We start from the raw sequence: 18,592 nt of genomic DNA, 5'->3' as shown, positions 1-18,592 counted from the left end.
TTTAAAAAATTTCAAGACAATGAACAAAACGGCAATAAGAACATACATATCTTTAATTACCTTGAATGTAAATGGGTTAAATGCTCCAACCAAAAAAAGGTCTATGCAAGACTTGGAGAACAGACTTGTGGTTGCCGAGGGGGAGGGGGAGGGAGGGGTATGGACTGGGAGTCTGGGGTTAATAGATGCCAACTATTGCATTTGGAGTGGATAAGCAGTGAGCTCCTGCTGTATAGCCCAGGGAACTGTATCTATTCACTTGCGATGGAGCATGCTGGAGGACAATGTGAGAAAAAGAATTTCCATATGTGTGTGACTGGGTCACTTTGCTGTACAGTAGAAATTGACAGAACACTGAGAGCCATCTATAATAGAAAAAATAAAAATCAGTAATGAAAAAAACATAAAAAAGCCTACGTATAAAATATTTCTGGAAAGATATATGTATTTTTATTAATGGTGGGAGGTGGTCATATGAAGGTCCTACAGGTTTGTTTTAATGGGCAAGAATCATCGATTCTTTCCAAAGTACTAGAACAGTATCTTCTCTTAAAGAGAATAGATGGTCCCCCTATAACTTTATTTTCACTATTTGCCTAACAAACCCTGTGCCCACAGCACTGTGTTAAAACAGACTTTGGCCTGACAGAGTTCAAACTGCTGAGAACGCCGAATGAGTGAGGTTGAAACCCAAGGCCTGTGGCCCACATGCAGAGCAGCATATGCACATAAAACCTATTAATACTCCAACTGTTACAGTCTGTCTTAAAACACCGATATTGCTTCTCAAGAAATGTTTCCTTCAATGTCAGCACGATACGCCAAAGGAAAGAATGCTTTTCAACTTTTAAAAAGACAAGTTCAATAACAGACTCGAACATGTACCGCAATGTTCATAGACGCTCTATTCACAACAGCCAAGACATGGACGCTACCTAAGTGTCCGTTGCCAGATGAATGGATGAAGATGTGGTATAAATACAACAGAATATTACTCGGCCGTAAAAAAGACTGAAATAACGCCATGTGCAGCAACATGGAGGGACCTAGAGATGATCATACTGAGTGAAGTCAGCAGAGAAAGACAAAGGTCATATGATGCTGCTTATATGTGGAATCTAAAAAAAAATGATATAAATGGACTTACTTACAACACAGAAATAGATGTACAGACATAGAAAATAAACGTACGGTTACCAAAGGGGATGTTGTGGGTAGGGGGACAGTAAATTAGGAGTTTGGGATTAACATACACACAGTACTGGGTATAAAATAGATAAACAACAAGGACCTACTGGATAGCAAAGGAACTATAGTCAATTTTTTGTAGTAACCTATAACGGAAGAGAATCTGAGAAGGAATTCATATGTATATATATATAAAATGTATGTTAATATATATATATAAATGAATAACTGCTTACACCTGAAGCTAACTCAACACTGTCAATTAACTATCCTTCGATTTTTTTTAAGTGGTTTAAAAAAACAGACTCAAACAAAAGAAGAATTTTAAATCAAACTAAACTTCGCAGTATCCTGCAGATGAATGAGAGGATTCAAGGACAAATCGTAGCACTGACTTAAAACCGCCTAACCCTAACCGCTGAGCGGCCCGGCCTGCCTGACTGGCTCTATTTCAGAGACAGACAGACACTTTCCTTTCACACCAAAATGCACAGCAGATGACAGAGAAGGAGGCAAAAACGACAGCCAAGAAGGACATTCTGCAATTCTTAAAACAATGAAGAATAGGAGACGGTTTCATACTACACAAAAATCTAAGCTCTCTCAAGATTAGGAGTTCCCATGGTGGCTCAGTGGTAATGAACCCAACCAGTATCCATGAGGACGCAGGTTTGATCCCTGGCCTCGTTCATTGTGTTAAGGATGCAGCAATGCTGTGAGCTGTGGTGTAGGTTGCAGACGCGGCTCAGAGCCCACGTTGCTGCAGCTCCAATTCGACCCCTGGCCTGGGAACTTCCGCACGCCATGTGTGTGTGGCCTTAAAAAGCAAAAAAAAAAAAAAAAAAAAAAGATGAATAGTGGCTCCATTCGACTCACAGCAGAGAATAAAAATGCATATAAGGTCAAGGCCAGAGATATGTCACTCTGTTGTGTAATCAAATACAAATCAAATGAGTCAAGAGATTCAATTAGGAAAAATCAAGAGACTTCAGCATAAACCCACCAAGAGCACCCCAGACTTAGTCTCAAATTAAAATGTCCTTTACAAAAACAAGAGTCCCTGAAAGGCTGCCTAGGAAGTGTCGGGTGAACAGAGTCCAGATGTTCAACCACCCTCTGAATGGTGAAAACAAATGGCACTCCCCTCACGTGACCAAGGCAGCCGCCAATCAACATATTCCCAGAGGCAAATACCCATCCCTCCTCCTCCTCCCCCCCCCCCCGCCCCAGCTTTAAATGCTATTAGGTAGACTATTCGATCAAAGTCAGACTGTTTCTGGAGTTGGTGCCAGGGGCCTTACAGAGTCAAGCCGTCCAGTCATTTATTCAGAATTCAGCCAAAGAGGAGTAATTAGAAGTATTAGAAAAGCCCACGCGAGATTCCATTTATAGGCCACTAATGCAGGATAGCATGTTCCCCAAATCGGTTCATTTTTCCTCTAAGTGGGTATTTGTTTTCATGCTCCTGATTTGCAAGGCACCCCAGCCAGCCACAGAACACTGCTTTAAGAATCTCTAACAGCCCCAGAGAGGCTGAATTCAAGTGCAGAAGTTCAAGGACAGGTATTCTAAAGAAAATAAACAGTGAGGGCAGGATGATGAATAAATTCAGATCTGCCATCGCATCGATGTGCACCTATAAATTCAAGGCTTTCACAGATCCTGGGGGCCAAACAGCTGGTGAGAAAGTCAGCTCAGGTTTGAGGTTCAAGGTCATTCTACCAAACATTTTCCTTCATTCAACAAAATTGTAATGACCACCACAATGGCCATGGCCTCTGCTAGGTGGTGGCTGCCCAGAAGTGAACGGAATAAACCAGTGGCTACAGCTACCCAAGGGAAAGGGGTCCAGCAGCCGCGTTCCAGTTGTCACCCACCCCTCCTTTGGAAATCCTGCACTCTGTGTAAACCGCCCCCCGCCCCGCCCCGCCAAGCTGGCAGGCAGGTGTACCCCACAGCAGTACTCACTGCCAGAAGCATCCACCGTGAGGGGGATGGAGCAGGTGCAGGTAGTTGCAGAAGTCCCAATAACAGATCATAGAAAGAGCGGGAAATGTAGGGGATGCTGGGAGATCGCCGTAAGTTAATCAATTGCTCCAAAAAGCCATCAGAATGAGGCAGGTTCTCTTGACGAGTGGAGGCTCGAGACATTGGGTGGGGGATGGGAAGCGTCCTGCACTCAGATTCAGACCAAGGGCAGGAGTTGAGGACGGCCCTTCTGCTGATGTGAATACACACCTTACTGGACACTAAAGAGGAGCTACTACCCGAAGATAGAGGAAGAGGTGGGCCTTTCCAACCCCCACTGCCCTTGGATGATAAGAACTGTAGCCCACCAGGGGCAGAGCTTCCGTGCCTGCCCGCTTGCATCTCTCACAAGCATCCTATCCTAATAAATCTACGTCTTGCCTATCACTTTGTCGCTCGCTGATTTCCTTCTGTGCAGAGGCATGAAAACCCTGAACCTCAGTGAGTCCAGAGACCCAGTGAGTGAGTCTAATTTAAAACCGTGGGTTCAAGTCCCAAGCTGGGTTTAGGCTGGGTTTGAGTCCCAACACATGGGTGCAAGTCCCAGTCAGTGTCCTGGCTAGGTTCAGGCCATTAGGGCTGTCAGTTTCAACCAGAGCTAGGTCTTTCCTTGAGCAAGCAGTCAAGATGGTTCTGGAAACACTCTTGAAACAGTTCAATTTTCCAACGCATGAGGAAGGCCAGATGCTTCTAATAGAAAGTAAATCCCAAACCTCCTCCTCCAGATGCCAAAGAGGAAAGAAATCCAGCCGTAACAGAGGCAGGAGCCGGAGCCTTTGCAGTCCCCACATCCCTCCAAGGACACTCTGGGACATCTCCATGTGACGAATATTCAAAGCGAGGGTCATCTTCCCCCCTCCCACCCCCCAGCTCAGCTCAGTTCAGCTTGGCTGCCTTCCTCCCAGGAAAGGTCAACAGGAAGTGACCTCAGGAGACATTTGATCTTAGTCACATTCATTCAAGGGCCACTGAAGCAACATTAAGGGCGGAGAAATTTGCAAACCATAGGTACCATATATTTAAAGTGGAAAAAAAATTAAACATAGTAAAACAATCTCAAAGTTAAGGACAATGCCGGCTATTGATAATGGGGAGGGGTGGTATATGGGAATTCTACACGTGCCACTCCATTTTGCTATGAACCTAAAACTGCTCTAAAAAATAAAGTCCATTTTGTTTTAATTAAAGGCAAGAAAACTGTATAAAGCAAATATGGAGAAGAGAATACGGTGTGTGCGTGCATGTGTGCGTGCGTGTGTGTGTGTTGCCAGACTCCCTTTCTGCACTTTTCAAAGTTTCTACAATGACACTATTATTTCTGCAATTACAAAAAGACACACATGCACACTAAAGAAACCAGGTTATTTTTAAATGATTTATTAAAAAAAAAAAAAAAGGAGAAGACTCCATGAAACACAGCTGATTCCTGTGTGAAATACGTGACGCCAGCCTAGTGATCAACTTAAGCCCCCCAGGGAACCCAAGATACTGTGCAAGCAGGCAGCCACCTCCTGCACCAGGCAGCCCTGTATCAAAGCTACAGCATCTACCTGCCAGGCTGGCATGGGTGCTGGGGAAAAGCCTCAGGGCCCAGCTCCTTTGTTATGGGGCTTCCATTTAAAATCAGACCTCCTGAGTTGAAAGACACATCACAACATGTATCAAGGAAGATCAGGATGGCGAGCTGTGATGCTGATGCTTCCTGGAGGCCACGAGATGCAGAGGGACGTCTGCTCTTTCTTTTGCATGTATTTTGTTGGTTTTAATTAAGAAAAAAATGAAAATACAGACTAGGCTGTAGAATGAGTCAAGAATCTACAACACGTCCATTATTCGGAAGGGACAAGTTTCTCACATGGCTATATTCATTTCTAAACGTGTTTAAAGATTCAAAGAAAACATCACAGACATATATTAAAAAAAATAAAATAAAAAATAAGACCAACCCTCCTTCGTGCCAAGCCCCATCCTTCCATCAGCACCAAAGAAGGAGACACCAGCCTCAGTGATTGTAACAGGCTTTCGCCAGACTTGGGGCCAAGTCTTTAAGCCTCTCCAGTGCCTTGAGAGGGCAATTACAATGGTATTACGATGCCCAAACGGAGGATGAACCCCTCTGTTGGCTGATCAGACTGCCATTCTCACTGCAGAACCACCGCTGCTTGGGGCCACGCTGAGGCACGTCAACAGGTCTTGAGCCCCAGATTTGGCGGGGGGCGGGGCACGAAAATACACAATAATCAAGCTCATCCCTTTTTATAATTATTTAACTATTTTATTTCATTTCATTTCATTTCATTTTATCTTTTTAGAGCTGCACCGAGGACATATGGAAGTTCCCAGCTAAAGGTAGAATTGGAGCCGCAGCTGCCAGCCAACACCACAGCCACAGCAACACGGGATCCGAACCTGTCTGTGATCTATACCACAGCTCACGGCAAAGCCGGATCCTTAACCCGCTGAGCAAGGCCAGGGATGGAACTTGCATCCTCATTGATCTTGGGTTCACTAACTGCTGAGCAAACTCCTAATCTCATCATTTTTAATAAATTTTTTTTAATCGAAAGTAATTTTTTTTAATTCGTCATGAACTAAAGAACACACTTTTCAACAAAGACAGGGTGTGCCCCTGAACCTACAGGCTCCAATCTCACGGTGCCCTCGGCTGGTGGGCTCAGTGGCAGTGGTACTAGGAGATCCCAAACTGAGCCCTAAGAAGAGTGTGGGCTGAGGTGAGCCTGACTTCACTCACTCGCTGTGTGACTGTGGGTACTTTATCCAATTACCTAAGCTTCCTCTTCTGTAAAATGGACAGAATACCTTCCTCGGCAAGTAAAAGACCAAATAAAAACACATGCAAGGCGCAAGCACGCTGTCTAGCATAGTACGTGGTACAAAACTGGCAGCCCGAATCCTGACTCCAAGGAGAAGCCGGATGTGTTTTCCTCTCTGCTCTGTGTCCTTCCAGTCCATGCAGGAGACCTTTGAGCAATTTCCGGGGGGTGGGTTCGATTAGTTAGTGGGTTTTCCCTTCCATCACCCAGAAGACAGACTTTTCCGATTGCGTCTCCAGCCTACAGAACCGAGAGCCATTCCTAGCACTGAATTACCCCTGGGAAGAAGGAGGCTGGGGATGAAGAACTAGGATGATGCCCACCTGGTTAGCTCCTCGGGATAACAGGCAAGTGGTACCCAAACAGCATGGCATGGCCAGCAGACAAATAACTTCTGCTTTTCTCAGATTCTCCTTCCTACGGCAAAGTGAAGCCATTTTTTAAACATGAGGAATCAAACCACTAGGATTCTTTGTTTGTTTGTCTCAGCTGCACCTGCAGCATATGGAAGTTCCCAGGCTAGGAGCTGCAGCTGCCAGCCTACACCACAGCAATGCAGGATCCGAGCCACATCTGCGACCTACACCACAGCTCACGGCAACACTGGATCCTTAACTCACTGAGGGAGGCCAGGGATCGAACCCCCGTCCTCATGGATACTAGTCGGATTCATTACCACTGAGCCGTAACGGGAACTCCCAGGACAATTTCTTGTTCCCTGCAGTCTTTGCTAATTTACCTTCCAGCCTGGGAGAAGCAACTGTTCCCCAGCTGCAGGCTCTGAGCCTGCGATGCTGACTCGGGAATTTATCTATGCGACCTTGGAATGACTGTTCTCAGACAGTACCTAGAGTCTGAGTTCACACTTAGGTATTATGCTACCTCCAGAACGAAAGCGTTCCACTGATCTGAACCACAGACCTTAGGCAACCGTGAACTTCCAACCCACAAAGAAAGAGCTTTTGATAACCATCTCCCCTAGAGGACCACCTCTTACCCAAGTGTCACGAGCATCTCTCTTCCCCCGAGGTGTCCTGGAAACACTACGAAGACAAAATTATCTTTGAGTAGATGGTTCCAATAATACAACAGGAAAAGAACTGCAATGCCCAAGTATGTCTCAGATGACTGTGTACATATGTGGCCAGGCCTGGCTTAATTTGCAGCCAAAAAAGTCTTAAGAGTTTTTTCTTCCATCTCTGAAAATTAGTTTACTTTTCTCATGTTGAATAACATGGCTGATGAGTGGCTCTTAAACAAAATACATATATATATAAAAGGGAGTGTATATATGTGTGTGACTGGGTCACTGTGCTGTGCAGCAGAAATTGTCACAACCCTGTAAATCAACTCTACTTTAACAAAAACAATTTCTAATCAAAGGGAAAAATAACATGGCTGGCTAATTACAGAAGCGATAAGAATGCACTACAGGAAAGGCACAAAACACAGAAAAGTTCAAAGAAAAAAATAAAAACCACGCACATGATTGCTAGTCAAAGAACAGCACAGGTAACTCCCCTTTCTTAATGCATATAAACATAAGCATCTTACATAGAATTTTAAACGTATGTGCCCATCTCTTAAGTAGCAAACCAAGAGCACACTCACAAAAGAAGAGAGAGGGTGAATGAAGAATATTAGAACATTCAGATCAGGACCTCATCATCCCGCAGCAGGCCAAGAAGGACTACATTTTACAAAGAAATGGCAATAAATTAGTTGGAACAAAGTTTCTATGAGAGTTAAGCTTCAGCAAATATTTTCTGGGCACCTACTATGTTCTAGGCACTTTGCCAGGCACTGGAATGTGGAGGGTGTGAACAGTAGAGACTTTCTGAGCTCCTTTCCTGGCTCTGCCAATTATACGCTGTGTGACCTTCAGCACGTCATTTAACTTCTCTGTGCCTCAGTTTCCCTGATATAAAACGGGGGTTAAAAATGAGGGTGGTTGAAAGGATCCAATGAGTTTGTACCCATGAAGCCTTAGAATTTAGCCTGGGGCTTCAAAGTGCTCAGCAAACGTTGGTGTGCAAATAAAAGGAGTGAAGAAGAGAAAAAACACAGAGGTAGAAACACAAGGATCCAGGTAGCACCTTCGGGTAGCCCTTAGCCTTCAGAGAAGCTTCTGGAAGGAGCTGGACAGAGACTGGACGGACATCAGAGCTGAGAGGGATTGGGTGGAAAGCACCTAAATCCCAAGCAGAGGAAACCAGGGGTTTCGAGATAGGAGGACCGGGCTCCCGAGGTATCAGGAGTCTGTGGGGTGGGGTAGCTCCCAGGTTTCGGGGCGGGGGGGTGTGAAATAAAGGAGGAATGGAAAGAAAATGGGGCAAAGACGCCAGATTTCTTTCGCCCTGCCTCTTCTCAGTTACAGCAAAACAGGCCGAGTTACATTATCCCACGGCTCGATCACTTTGAAAAGGAACGCCTTCTGGACTGTTCCGATACAGTCAAAGGGAGCTGATTTATGTATTTTAAAATGACTTCTACACGTGTTTTCTAAAAACTCTATCAAGAGGAGGCGATGCAGTGAGCTGATGCTTCCCACCTGCTCCCCAGACATCCCTAAGCTCATCAATAATGTCTCTCGGAGTCCCTCCGGCATGATACAGCAGCAGACCTCAAATAATGTATTTCTTATTTGGGGGAGTATTATTAAAAATAAAGACCTGAGGTGTTCCTCATTTGGCGGGACGCCCACCCCTGCACTCCTCTTTTAAGTGTGTATTACTGCTTTGCTTCTGTCTTAAATAAACGACTTCTCTGTGCTCTCCCCCCCCCCAAAAAAAACTATATAATAATAACAGCAATAAAGACCTGAGAACCAAATTAGATGAGGAATTTGGTCTTTGCTAATTCACAATAACTGGATTTCCCCTTTCAGGAAAGGAAAAAATATATAGAGAGAGAATCCATAAGTGAAAGAAGCTGTGACCAATACTTTTGCTAAAAAGAATGTTATCACTGGAGTTCCCTGGTGGCTCAGGAGGTTAAGGATCCGCTACTGTCACTGCAGTGGCTTGGGTTGCTGCTGTGGCCAGCTTCCATGGCCCAGAAACTTCCGCATGGCATGGGTACAGCCAAAAAGTAAAAAAAAAAAAAAAAAAAAAAAAAAAAAAAAAAAAAAAAATTAAATTAAAAAACTTTTTTTAAATGTCATTACTTAATGTATTTATCTTTATTGATATATTCTGCACAGTTAAAATATAAAGCATCATGCTTTAATAATACAAATAACACCTACCATGTCATGAGCTTTTTATAAATTGCCAGACTGTTCCTTTTTTTTATATTATCTTCGATTCCCAAAGAAATTTCAAATTCCCCAAATTCCAAATCTTAACAAACGCTGATCATCCAGATTTTCACAAGCAATTTATTTAGAATCCATGATTTGTCTCTCAATAGGTATTATTCGGTAGGTACCATGACCTCCATTTTTAAAATAAGAGGAGAGGGAGTTCCAGCTGTGGCTCAGCAGAAATGAACCCAACTAAGATCCATGAGGATGCAGGTTCGATCCCTGGCCTCGCTCAGTGGGCCAGGGAACTGGCATTTCCATGAGCTGTGGTGTAGATCGCAGATGAGGCTCAGATCTGGCTTCGCCATGGCTGTGGCTCCAATTTGACCCTGAGCCTGAGAACTTGCATATGCTACACCTGCAGCCCTAAAAAGCCAAAAATGAAAATGAAAAAAATTTTAAATAAGAGAGGAGAGTGGGACTCAGAAAGGAGATGACCTACTCTAGACCACACGGCTTCTGAGTGGTCAGCTGGGATTTGAACCCAGGTCTCTCGGGCCCCATGGCAGCCAAGTTCCAAGATGGTTCCCAATGACTACTGCCTCCTGGCATCCACGGTTCGGTGTATTCAACCATCACGGAATCATGGCTGGTCCGCGTGACCAAGAAAACTCTGGAAGTGACAAAGTTGGACTTCTCAGCCTAGGCCATAAAAGTCAAGTCACTTTCTTCTGGTCTCGTCATTAATCACTCTCTCTGGGAGAAGCTGGCTGGGGGCCATGCTGTGAGGACACTCAAGCAGCCTGCCCAAGGAGCCCAGGGGCTTCGTTGGAAGCAGATCCAACAGCCTAGCTGCCATCTTTACTGCAAATATCCAAGCCAGACCTGCCCATCTAAACCACTCCCAAAGTCCCAGCCCAGAAGCTGTGAAAAGTTAATATTTACTATTAAGTCATTCAGTTTTCCAGTAATTTGTCATGCAGCCATAGATCACTAACACGTGCCCTGAAACCTGTGTTCCTTCCTCTCTGTCTACACTGCCTTTCAGTTGCTGCTGTAATTTTATCTTTTAATCAGTATCATTGTATATCCACAGGAAGAATGAACAAGATACTTACTAAAATCAAACCTATAGATCCCAGCAGGTCTCAGAGATAAGCATCTACAGAGCATCTTATTTTTACCTATTTCTTGCTGGCATTGTTACATGCTGGGCCTCAGATTTTATATACACAACTGCTCTTTTTGACCTACCCCTTCAAACAACTGCTCATTAAGCCTCCGCTAGGTAGTCCAGGAAACTATTTAGTCACATCATTGGTTAAGCCCCTGGCGCAGATGCTTCCTCAGCATGTTTTGTTTAAAAAAAATTAGCCATGCGGACACCCTACCGCACATCTATTAAAATGGCTAAAATAAAAGGTGTGGACAGAGTTCCTATCATGGCTCAGCAGTAATGAACCCAACTAGGATCCATGAAGATGAAGGTTCAATCCCTGGCCTTGCTCAGTGGGTTAAGGATGCAGCATGGCAGACTCGGCTCAGATCCAGTGTGGCTATAGTGTAGCCTGTGGCTATGTCGTAGCCTATGGCTATGGCTATGGCGCAGCACCAATTCAGCCCTGACCCTGGGAACTTCCATATGCTGCACCTGCAATCCTAAAAAGACCAAAAAAAAAAAAAAAAAAAAAGGGTGTTGACAACATGAAATGCTGGTGAGGATCCCAATGCTGGCATCTGCCCGTGAGAAGTCATGCCCACATCAAAACCCACAGGTGGAAGTTTCTAGCAGCTGTACTTTTATAGCCACTCTATTCATAAGCACCCCAAACTGGAAACACCCCCAGTGTCCTTCAACAGGTGAATGGCTACACAGACTGGGGTGCATCCACACGATGGAAGTGAAAGAAGGATGTTCACAGCAGCTCAGAAGAGCTCAGAGAGGCTGTGCGAATGAAAGAAGCAGTCTGGAAAGGTTACATCCTCTGATTCCACTTACGGGACATCCTGGAGAAGAACCGATAGTAACAGAGCCAAGTTCAGCGGTTAACAGAGGTTGGGGAAAGGGAGGGAGCAGGGTGACACAAAGGGACAACAAATGGAGTTTCCTGAGCTGATTAAAATGACCCACATCCTGGTTCTGGTGTGGGTCACGCAAGTGAGTTCACATGATAAATTCAAAGAACGGTGCCTGGCGGGGGAGTGCGGGGAGGTCAGTGTTACCGTATATAACTTTTTTTAAATTTCACGCACATACGCTTTCCTTCCAAAGCAATTTCTTTTCCTTTTTCTTTTGTCTTTTTAGGGTCACATCCGTGGCATGGGCAAGTTCCCAGGCTAGGGGTTGAATCGGAGCTGCAGCAGCACCAGATCCTTAACCTACTGAGCGAAGCCAGGGATCGAACCCATGTCCTCCTGGATACTAGTCAGGGTTGCTACCGCTGAGCCACAATGGGAACTCCCCCAAAGCAATTTCCATTCCTTTCTCCCTTAAGAAATCTATCTGTTAAATCCCCTGCAGCGCCGAAAGCCCTGTGGATTTCCAAATGCAGGAGGGTCAAAAGGACCTCCACACGCCAGTGACTTAGAATCTCTGATCCGTATCTCACGAGTCCACCGTCTTTCAAACAATTCCATTCATTACTTTTCTCAACAGCTGGGGACCCATCTCTTGCTTGTATGTCCCTCTAAATGGCCTTGCCTGAGAAGGACCAATCTTTTAGAAGGACACAGATACAACCGCACAGCGTCTCAATAAATATGTGCTGGGGAGTTCCCGTCGTGGCGCAGTGGTTAACGAATCCGACTAGGAACCATGAGGTTGCGGGTTCGGTCCCTGCCCTTGCTCAGTGGGTTAACGATCCGGCATTGCCGTGAGCTGTGGTGTAGGTTGCAGACGTGGCTCGGATCCCACGTTGCTGTGCCTCTGGCGTAGGCTGGTGGCTACAGCTCCGATTCAACCCCTAGCCTGGGAACCTCCATATGCCGCGGGAGCGGCCCAAGAAATAGCAATAACAACAACAACAAAACACAAAAAGACAAAAAAAAAAAAAAAATGTGCTGGGTGGGTGAATGGTGGGGTTCATCCCTGACCCCACAGGCCATCAGCTCTATCTGTCCCCAGATACCTCTGTCTGATGAACGGCCTCAGGGAAGAATGAGCCTCTCACGCTGGGCCACTGTCTGAGCCTGAGGGTGACCATCCAGCTAGAGGTCTCTTGCTCTGGCACCCCAGGTCACGAGTGCCACCTTTCAGGGCTGAAAATGTCTCGTTCGGAGCCAAAAAATATATAGGGTTCCCCTAAAGATGATCTTTTGCCCTGTTTTGCTCACTGATGAGAATGTCGAGAACACGGCTTGCCGGATAAAAGGGGTTGACAGATCTTGGTTAAAAGCGAGGTCAGTTTTACTCTGACTTGTGAAGAGCTATGAGCATTTAATGAGTTGTGATGTTCCAGCTGCTGTGATCCCACGGAAAGATTTTCATTAGTCCATCAAAGAAAGGTTCTTTTTTTTAAGTATCTAGAAGAGATCATGCGAAGTTGGAGACATGGCCCCTGACCTCCCGAAACTAACTGGGGAAAAGGCAGAATTCACACACTAGGGAAGAACTAATGATGCAAGATACCCTCCGGATCAAACCAGTTATCCCATCAACACCCCTGCTCTCACCAGTGCTCCTGGGGCTTCCCAACGCAGCCGTGTATAATCTCAAAAGGAGAGCCAGAGGCATTGATTTTGCTTTCTTTTAGATACCCCCCCCTCCCCACCACCTTTGGCCATCCAGTAGCATATGCAGTTCCCAGGCCAGGGATCAGATCAGACCTCAGCCACAGTTCCAAGCTGCACCGCAACTGCAGCAACACTGGATCCTTAACCCGCTGTGTTGGGTCGGGGGATTGAACCTGCGTCCCAGCGCAGAGACGCCACCAGTCCCACTGCGCCACAGTGGGAACTCCGAGCCAGGAGAATTGAGACACAGGCCTGGCTTCGATTGGGAATCTGAGAAACAGGCATGACTTGGGTGTGTCACAAATGGGGCATCTCCTCTCTCAGCAGAGAGAACTCTCCTGAAACAGCCCGGTTTGCCAGGGGCTGATTAGGGCTGCCAGGAACAAACACCTTTGCTTACTAAGTGCCTCTAATCACCAACAGAGGAAAGCAGGCACATAAAGGGGGGGTTGCCACAGGCGAGAAGAAAATACAGCAGAGGCACACCCCCCATCCCAGCCTTCCCGACAGGCTCCTGCACCGGCCAGTTGTGCTATAAACTCACACTGAGCAAGCTTGATGGATGCCTACCCCTCTCCTCCCACTCGGGAAGGTGTGTCTGTGCACCAGTGAGAGAAGGTGGTCAGAGGATGATACCTAACAGTGGACAGATACGTAGGCCACCCCTCACAAGGGAAGGACAGGTTAGAACCACTGCTCTGCAGAGTTCCCACTGTGGCTCAGCAGAAACGAACCCAACTAGGATCCATAAGGATGTGGGTTCGAGCCCTGCCCCTGCTCAGTGGGTTAAGGATCCAGCGTTGCTGTGGCTGTGGTGAAGGCTGGCAGCTACAGTTCCAATTGGACCCCTTGCCTGGGAACCTCCATATGCCATGGGTGTGGCGCTAAAAAGACAAAAACAAACAAACAAACAAAAAAAGCAACTGCTGTCTGTGCTCAGACACCAATTCTTCTGTGATGGAGAACCGACCAGCTTCAGCACAACCCAGGGAGATGGGGATGGAAGACTCTCATTCCTATTTCTTTTTTTTTTGTCTTTTGAAGGCCGCACCCTTGGGATATGGAGGTTCCCAGGCTAGGGGTTGAGTCAGAGCTGTAGCCCCAGGCCTACACCACAGCCACAGCAACACCAGATCCAAGCAGTGTCTGCAACCTACACCACAGCTCACAGCAATGCCGGATCCTTAACCCACTGACCAAGGCCAGGGATTGAACCTGCCACCTCCTGGTTCCTAGTCCGATTTGTTTCCGTGGCGCCACAATGGGAACTCCTCTCCTTCCTATTTCTGCCTTTCCTTTCCTGCTGGTCCCTCCCCTAGCAAGTTTTTTCCCCTTATTTTTGCCCATCAATCCTAACCCACCCCCACTCCATCCCTGTACACCCCCATATACCCACACCCCCAGAGGGGTCCCTCATCTGGGCCAAATAGGAGTCCTTCCCTAGAGGGGCGGGGGTGGGGATGGGGGTTCAAACCCCAACGAGGTGAAACTTGATCACAGCAGGAGCAGCATGAGTGCTTCTTCCAGGGGAACAGAACATTCGAGAAGGTGTGATTAATTACCAGCACCGTGGACATTTAAGTCAGGGCCATGGATATTTTCCTTCCTGCCATGTGCAGAGCAGTCCTGCCATCACCAGCAAACTGTCCCAAAGTGCCAGTGGAGACAATCAGAAAAATGAAGCCACTGCCTAGGAAAAAGCAGGGCACTGGGAGCAAGCCCACAGGTGGCTGTCGCCTTTGGACCCAGGTCTCTATTCCTGAGAGGACCCACCTCTGCCCAGAAGGGGTTGGGATTGAGAGCTAAGAAATTCGCCTCTTCTGCTTCCTGTGGCTAAAGCTGGGTGTTCTGGCCCCTGAAACAAAAGAGACCCACTTTCCATAGATTTAGGTACAGATGGTCACTGCAGCCAAATACTCCAAGCAAAAGAACCAACAAAGGGCAACGTTAAGTGCGTTTGATATAGAGCCATACAGGGGAATATTATAAAGCCATTAAACACTCCATTTCAAAGAAAACTCCATAAAGAAAACATTTAGACAATGTTAAGGAGGCAAAGTGGCTCCCAAACGAACATGCATCATTCCCCCCCCCCAAAAAAAAAAAAAAATGTATGTTTGTCCATATAGGGAAAAATCCTGGGAACATTATCAAATATGCCAAAAGTCAAAAGGCAGTAAATTTTAATTTTTGTAAATTTTGACTCATCGGATGGCAAGGGATTTTTACTTTCTGTTTTATGTGTGAATACTTGTCTAATCCTGCTACAATAGACAGACGACAAAGGAACACCGAACTAAACAAACAAGCTAACGAAAACACACTTCTTTCTTCAACTCAAATGCCACTCCCAACCAGAATCCAATATGCTAATGTCCTAAACACTGCCACCATTTCCATACCTTTTGCAAAGCTCTTGTCATATTCCACCTTTTACTGCAATTATCTAGATTCTTCTCCAATCCAGTCTGGATGCTACCCTCTGAGAGCAGGGATTGAATCTTATTCTTGTGGCACCAATGGTAGCTAGTAATTCAACATAGACATTCAATAAGTATCGGGTGAGGAGTTCTGGTCTTGGTGCAGCGGAAACGAATCCGACTAGAAACCATAAGGTTGCAGGTTTGATCTCTGGCCTCGTTCAGTGGGTTAAGGATGCAGCGTTGCTGGGAGCTGTGGTGTGGGTCGCAGACGGGGTTCGGCATTGCTGTGGCTGTGGTGTAGGCTGGCGGCTGCAGCTCCAATTAGACCCCTAGGCTGGAAACCTCCATGTTTTAGGTGTGGCCCTAAAAAAGACAAAAAAAAAAAAAAAAGAACGAATATGTATATATTCATATACATATATATATACATGCATAGTTACTTCGCAGCACAGCAGAAATTGACAGAACACTGTAAATCAACTATAATAAAAAAAATTAAAAATAAAAGAAATGAAACATTCTTGTCAAGTATGTCCTGTGATCCAAATCCCAAATGCTTGGTTCTAAGCAGATGTCCTGCAAGACCATCTTAAGAGGAAAGGTGAAAGGCATGCAGACTTAGTGACAAGATTTGCACACCTTATCAAATGTCTAAAGTTCTTAAAAGTTCATCTCTCACAGTGACTTATGTGATCACTAAGTCCTTTCCACATAATTAACGGTAAGAAACGCATTTTCACATAGATAATGTTCAATAACAACGTCGGATAAAAGAGAAGCCTTCCAGAATGGCTCTCATCAAAAAGACAAAAGTTACGGTTGGTGAAGATGTGGAGAAAAGGGAACCCTCCAGCATGGATGGTGGGAACATAAACTGGTGCAGATACTATGGAAAACAGTATGGAGGCTCCTTAAAAAAAAAATATATATATATATAGAACTATCATACGCTCCAATAATTCTACTCCTGGGTATTTATGCAAAGAAAACAAAAACACTAATATGACCCCTATGATCACTGTTACATTAACCAAGACATGGAAACAACCTAAGTTTCCACTGACAGATGAATAGATAAAGAAAACACGGTGCACACACACACACACACACACACACACACACACACACAATGGGATATTATTCAGTCATAAAAAAGAATGAAATCGTGCCATTTGTGATAACATGGATAAACCTGGAAGGAATTATGTTAAGTGAAGTAACTCAGAGAAAGACAAATACTGTATGTTTTCACTCCTATGTGGAAGCTTTAAAAACAAAAGAGATGAATAAATATAACAAAACAGAAACAAACCCACAAATGCAGAGAACAAACTAGTAGCTGCCCAGGGGGCAGCAGGAGCAATGGGCAAAACAGGCAAAGGGTGATTAAGAGGTACAGGCTACGAGTTATAAATAAAACACACGAGTGCCAGGGATGTAATATACAGAGCTGGGCATACGGTCAATAATGCTGTAATAGCCTTTGTATGGTGCATAATCTATCAAAACACTGAATCCCTGCATTGTGTACCTGAAATAATACTGTACAATTACACACCTGTATAATATTATGTCAACTATACTTCATTTTTAAAAAGTTTTTAAAAGACAAATCCTTCCCATTAATATATCAGTCACAATGCTGTGGATGGCAGAAAGAGAATGCGAAAGTGAGTAAACTTATTGATTAATACGGTAAGTCCGGGTTTGCATTACTTAGCATACAGAATTTGCTATTTAGTATACTATGCTCCAGGCACTGGACGATCAATAGCTCAGTGACGCCCACAAGAACACTGCTTCCACCCTTCAGCCAATCATCGTCTTGCCTTCATCCCAAGACCAATCACAACGCGGCTGCTATGGTTCCAGGCATCACATTCGGCCCAGCCCTTGGGTCTCTCTTGAAGAGCAAGAAACACTCCCCAGACCCTCTTCAAAGATCTGCCAGGTGTTGGAGGCTTCTGGGAAGCACTCTGCTTAACAATAAAAGGAGCTTGAAGAAGCTCGTGCCACTCCTGGCCTGAGGACGCAGCATGTGTGAGTCAGAGGCTTGGAGCAGCAGCAGCCAGTAGCCCCTGCGGCTCATCAGGCTGCAGCAGTCCAATGAACCCCCAAACAAGGAACCCAAGAACAAAAAGCAGCACGCTGGGGAGGACAGGAGGGAAGGGCAGAAAGATTTTAGGTCCTTGGCGATACCGCGAGCTGAGATGCCGAACTGGGAGACGTTCCTTTTTCTTAATACTTGAGGCAATGAGTCATTTGATGGCTTCCCCGCTGTCAGTCAGACGCTCTACCACCTGAGGATAAATGCACTCTTAAAGGTCCCTGTGATTTTCGGGCAAGAGCACCAATAACTTGCCCAACATCAAAAAGATGGACAACAGAGAGAAGAGCAGATCTGACTGGCTTCAATGCCCATAACCCCCGGCTCCTGTTACCTTGGATATCAGCCTCTGACTTTCATGAGCTAAAATGTCAGAGGGTTTTCATCACACACATTTTAACTCAAATGTTTTTTTTACCTTCTATGGGCAGGAGAAACAAACATCAGGAAAACATTTTTTTTTTTTTTTTTGTCTTTTTGCCATTTTCTTGGGCCGCACCCACGTCATATGAAGGTTCCCAAGCTAGGGGTCGAATCGGAGCTGTAGCCGCTGGTCTACACCACAGCCACAGCAACGCAGGATCCAAACTGCATTCGACCTACTCCACAGCTCACGGCAAAGCCGGATTCTTGACCCACTGAGCAAGGCCAGGGGTCAAACCCAAAACCTCGTGGTTCCTAGTTGGATTCATTAACCACTGAGCCATGGTGGGATCTCCCAGGAAAACATATTTTCTGATCTGACAATGCTTACTATCCAGTTGAGAAAATGAGGAAAATGGATATAACATAATTCATGCCAAAACAGGAAGAGTCCTTTTAAAACCACCTATATATGCCTTTTCACCTCTATTTAGAATGTTACATCCTGCTGTGACCCAGGGCTCCACTTTTGGGGAGGCCACACTCACAGCATGTGGAAATTCCCTGACCAGGGATCAAACCCACATCACAGCAGCGACCCGATGACAATGCTGGATCCTTAACTCTCTACACCACAGGGGAACACATCCATTTTTGTATTGATTTCAAAAAA

At 45.5% G+C, this 18,592-nt stretch overlaps 1 protein-coding gene across 14 annotated transcripts in view; it reads right to left on the bottom strand.

Moving 5' to 3' along the window:
* FARP1 (FERM, ARH/RhoGEF and pleckstrin domain protein 1) overlaps window positions 1-18,592 on the bottom strand; it is a 309,200-nt gene that overhangs the window by 283,016 nt on the left and 7,592 nt on the right. The gene's annotated exons all lie outside the window — the stretch shown is intronic.

Source organism: Sus scrofa, chromosome 11 (assembly GCF_054392235.1).
Source record: "Sus scrofa isolate SSC_HxYL_T2T_F1_AM1 chromosome 11, Sscrofa_HxYL_maternal_Yorkshire_Landrace_v2.0, whole genome shotgun sequence".
Taxonomy (NCBI): domain Eukaryota; kingdom Metazoa; phylum Chordata; class Mammalia; order Artiodactyla; family Suidae; genus Sus; species Sus scrofa.
Note: the sequence above shows the minus strand (reverse complement) of the source record. Positions and strands in the feature narration are given on the sequence as shown.